The sequence below is a fragment of the Rousettus aegyptiacus genome, unplaced genomic scaffold (genome assembly GCF_014176215.1).
Source record: "Rousettus aegyptiacus isolate mRouAeg1 unplaced genomic scaffold, mRouAeg1.p scaffold_m13_p_10, whole genome shotgun sequence".
In the NCBI taxonomy this organism is placed as follows: Eukaryota; Metazoa; Chordata; class Mammalia; order Chiroptera; family Pteropodidae; genus Rousettus; species Rousettus aegyptiacus.
Genome location: NW_023416285.1, coordinates 18,915,165 through 18,920,592, shown reverse-complemented (window position 1 = coordinate 18,920,592; position 5,428 = coordinate 18,915,165). Strand labels below are relative to the sequence as shown.

At 32.2% G+C, this 5,428-nt stretch overlaps 1 pseudogene; it reads left to right on the top strand.

Moving 5' to 3' along the window:
* The first annotated feature begins 4,603 nt into the window (after positions 1–4,603).
* LOC118609123 lies at positions 4,604–4,722 on the top strand (annotated as a pseudogene).
* Positions 4,723–5,428: the final 706 nt, after the last annotated feature.

Below are 5,428 nucleotides of genomic sequence, written 5' to 3'. Positions count from 1 at the left end.
ATTTAATTCAGAGTATTCTCAAACCAGCAGAGCCGCTCCGGGCATTTACAGATTCTCTCTTACAGATTTGAGCCACGAACATTTACTTTCCACACAAATTCCCGTGAAATTCTTTCTACGTCTGTTAGATACCGGGGTCTGAAGACCTTCTCTCCTCCCCCACCCCACTCCCACTAACCCCCATTAAAGTAATCAACTCTTTTAGTATGCATAATATCTTATTTTTAACTAATGAAAAATAAAGTGACAGAAAAACTTTAGTAAACCATTGTCTCAAAGGGATATTCAACATCTATCCTAAAAGTAAATTTAATCACAGTTTCAAGCTTTTTTTTTCCAAACCATAATAAAGAAATAAAGACTGGATTTAATAATCTCTTGACTTAAACATATCAACAAACAAACAAAATGTATGAAAAAAATAGATTCAGACATTGGATAATAGACAACACAGGACAGTGGCTGTAAAGAATAAAAACGAAGTGAGCCCTACAATTTCCCATTTATTGCCTGGAGAGTTTCCAAGCTATAGAACTGGGAGGAGTAATCCAAACAAAATCCAGAAATTTCCTTGAACTGAGGGGATAGAAGTGTTATTTGCAGATGACTGCGTATTCAGAGCGCACACAACAGATCCCTGTGAACTGTGAGAAGAGAGTACTGCATGGAGCAGGAAGACTTGCACAGAAAGCAAGCTCAGGAGATCTATAGAGCAGTGTATCTGTGAGTATGCATGCTCAATACAGGGAAGAGAATGTTGGAAGGACACACCAGAAAGGACAAAGTTCATAGGCTGGAAACAGTTTCTGTTCCAACTAGCAAGGGTAGAAAAACTTGCAGTACATGCAAGGGACATTAAATAGAAGGTCTTGCCCCATTAGAGTACAAAAAATGACCCTAGACTAAAGATTTCTCTTGCCCTACCAAAGGTAATGGATTAAATTCCTACCAGGCCATCTCCCCCATAGATAACTACTATAAGCTATGAACAAATTAAAAAAAAAAAAAAAAACAACAACAACAAAAAAAACTACCTGGAGATGTTGGAGATTGGACAAAAACTAGGCAGTTGGCAAAAATGAGATGGCAAAATCTCTGAAAGAAAATCACCATTATATAAACATGGGAAAGTGGGTGGGGAGACTAAAAATATGAGAGCCAAAGACATAGAGCCCATTTTCTGTGTATAAACTCTGCCCAAATCTCTGACTGTTTCTTAGCCATGCATGTGCAGGAGGATACCAGTTAAAGTTAAAAAACAAAAACAAAAATCTGAAATTAGAGATGTCACTCAAAAAAGTGAATGCACTGTGATCATATATATTGTCTAATCACATATATTGTCTGCTTTTAAACAAAATGATTGACACTCTTCCAAGAAATATAATAGTATATATTAGGCACCATTTAAAGTGTTCAAGATATTAGACAAAAGTACTTAACATATTAAGAGTTAGGAATACATAATCCATTTTCATAAGAAAAGCCAATCAATGGGGAAAAATCCAAGATGATCCAAATGTCGACATTAGCAGAAAAATATTTTAAAGCAGTTATTATAATTATGCTCAATGAGGTAAAGTGAAAAATAGACATAAGAAATCTCTTACATAGAAAAATAGAAACTATTAAAATATTCAAAAAGAAAAATCTAGGACTAAAATATGCAATCTTTGAAATTTCCTTGTAAAGTAATGCAGAACTTGAAAGCCAATTTTAAGTATACAGGTTACTTATACCTTGATATGTACTAAAGGAAACTAAATATAAAGTTGTTTTTAAATACTCCTCTTAACAAGAGACACAATAGGTTATGTGTTATAGAAGTTCCTTAGCAAGATAGAAGAATTTTCATTACAAATATTTCACTTTTTGAAACATCCTTGTTATTTGGTAATAATAAGTTCTGTATTTTTCTCTATTATGGCACTTATTAAAGGTCAAATAATCTCTTGTTTAGGTATAAGGGAATAAAATGTTTTCAGTCTGCCCAGAAATGATTTATACAGTAATATTTATATGGTAATCACTCAATAAATGAGGAATAAATGAGTGAGTGAATAAATAATTCTGTCCATTACTAAAAATGTGGAAATACAATCTATGATTTAATGTATTCTAGAATACTGAAAAAATGAATCACATATTGAATTTGATAATAGGAATATATAAGCATAAAAATCGAAAACAAAGTCAGATTGATTTTAATGTCACTCTACTTGGAAATAGAAATTATATAAATGAAATAATGAGTAAATATATTATTAAACACAATGAAAAGGAGGTTCATAGAGGTGTTATCATAAAGCTACAATATCCAGTACACTAACAAATACTATTATATAAAGTCAAAATAAGGTACTTAAAAGTACCAAATAAATACCTTAAAATTATCTTCTATCTATCCTGTAGGAAAAGGTTTGTAGACTTAGATATAGAATTATATTAAATTAGATCTTAAATTAGTGAAAATATTTCCATTTGTGGAAATCCATATACAAAGACATTAATAATAGTAATCTCTATAGTTACAGTACTAAAAATGATTTAAATTGTTTTTAAATCACAGGAAAATATAATCAAAATTTAGTAAAATATGTGTTTATTTCTTTTAAAATTTTACATTATCTGTTAGCCTGTGAGACATTATTTTCTGAAAATCTCCATCATTTGATGCAAATTGCCTAAAACACAAACCCAACTAATTTTTGGCTTTGATAAAACTGCAATAGCTAATGAAATGCTAATCCCAAAGCTTCCATCAGGCCAATTTCCATGTAACTCCCAGATCTGAAAAATTGGCATAGTAATGCCACACCATAGGGAAAAATTATATATTGAAGATTAAAGAATGGTCATTCTAACTGTTCCATTTTGGACTTAATCTCTTTATAGAACACTTTTTTAAAAAAAATTACAAAGATGCTTATTTATCTACCAAACAATCATTCAGCAGCTATTATGTTTTGGTCGTCATTCTAGGACAAGGTCACAAAAACAGTCTTTGACCTCAAGTACCATACATTGTAATAAGAAAAGAGAACAAGAAAAAGCAAATGAGTTCAATTTACCTATCATCTATCTATCTATCTATCTATCTATCTATCTATCTATCTATCTATCCGTTCATCCATCCATCTCTCCCATCACGTGGTGACACATAATATGGAGGAAATAAAGCTTACAGAACAAATAATTTATTCTTCGGATGTGTATGGGCAAAACACGTGTGCCCTCTTAGACATCGTTCCTTTTTCTTTTTCTTAGTCAACACTTTTTCTGATGTAGGTGGTCTCCTCTACTTTTAGGCAGTCCCCTCAAATTTTGTGCTTGCTGAATAACCATGTGATGATAAAGGATCAGAATTTCTGAGACCACTAAGGGGTCAAATGATGATACTTAAAAGCGTGAATGAGACAACTGTCTATGAGAGTGAGAACTGACTAGCTTTGAAGATAATCTCTCCTCCTTTCTCTCTCTTAAAATGAATTAGTAGCTGATAGATGGTAACAAGGATGGGGAGCACAGCATAGGGAATGCAGTTAGCATTAATATATTGGCTAGGTAGAAGGTCAGGGGAGGGAAGGAGCAATTGGGGGGGATAATTTTATGAACTATATAGATATATAACCAATGTACTGTATACTAGAAACTAATTAAAATAAATTCATTTAAAAAATTAATTTCCTCCCTGCAACCATTTGTGAAAAGCTGGTGCCTTGTAAATGCACGTCAGAGCAATTTGTTGATTCTTTTTACTCCATGCAGTGAATATGGTAAAGAATCCTATCTCATCGGTTTTCTTTTCTTGCTCACTTCATTTCCCACTATTTCTTACTCAAATTTCCCAAGGCTTAGAGCTCCCAAGCAATGTGTTGACACTTTAATCATTGCTGCAGGCTCCGCTTTGCAGAAATTCCTACTGCAAATATGAATACGGAACAGCATGATCTAGGAACTTGTTAGGAATTCAGAATCTCTAGCCTTACAACATGCCTACTGAAAGAGAATCTGCATTTTTATGTAATCTCCACCTAATATGGATGCACACAACACCGGTTGGTCCTCAAATTCATATGGAAAACAAACAAACAAACAAACACAACCACTAGAGCAATAAGGGAATTTAGCAAAGTGACAGTGTACAAGATAAACTCAGAAAAATTAGTTTGGTTTCTACATACCAACAATGAACAATTCAAAAAAAAAAAATGAAGGAAACAATGTAATTTATAGTCACAAAAGGAATAATATATCCAGGAATACATTTGACCAAGATTAACCAAGAAAATTTGTACAATGAAAAACTATAAAACATTGCTGAAAAAAATTTAAAAAACACACACACACATTTTTATAGATTGGGGAATTAATAATGTTAAGATGGCAAGACTGAAAAGTAATCTGTAAATTCAATACAATTCCTATCAAATTCCAACAATTTGATCCTCAAATTCATATGGAATTGCAAGGGGTTCAAATAGGCAAAACAATCTTGAAGAAAAAAAATTGGAAAATTTACACTTTTCAAATTCAACACTAAAATATTTCAAAGATGCAGTACTCAAAACGATGTGGTACTGGCATAAAAAATGAGCATACAGTCGATGGCCATGCCACCCTGAACAAGCCCGATCTCATCTTATCTTGAAAACTAAGCAGGGTCGGGCCTGGTTAGTACTTGGAAGAGAGATCACCTAGGAGGATCAGGTGCTGTAGGCATAAAAAAAATAAAATAAAAATAAGGGATTGTAAGCTGACAAGTTCCTTGCAATCTGTGAGGTCGACCAAGGGTTACCTCGCCTAAAAAATTTTTTTTTTTTTTAAATGGACGTACAGACAGACTGATGAAATAAAATTTATAATCCAGAAGTAAAACCATATATTTATGGCCAATTGATATCCAACAAGTATGGTGATAAACATTCAATAGGTGAAAGAAAAATCTCTTTAATAAGTGATTCTGGGACAACTAGATAGATAAAAACACAAGCAAGAGAATGAGGTTGAACCCGCATCTCAATAATATATAAAAAAGATAACTCAAAATGGATCAAAACCCCAAATATAAGAGTCATGATATTGAATATGGCAATGGATTCTTAGATAATGATAACAAAAGTAAAAGAAACAAAAGAAAAATGTAGATAAATTAGGCATCTTCAAAATGTAAAAACTTTTGTACATAAAAGAACATTATCAAGAAAGTGAAGAGACCTATGAAATGGAAGAAAATATCTGTAAATTTATAATTCTGCTGAGTCAAGCATCTAGAATATATAAAAAGTTCTTATGATTCAACAACGAAAAGACAAATACAATTTTTAAAACTGGAAATGTACTTGGATAATTTCTCCAATGAAAATATACCAATGGAGAAAGAATACATGTAAAGATGTGCAACAGTATTAGTATTATGAGAACACAA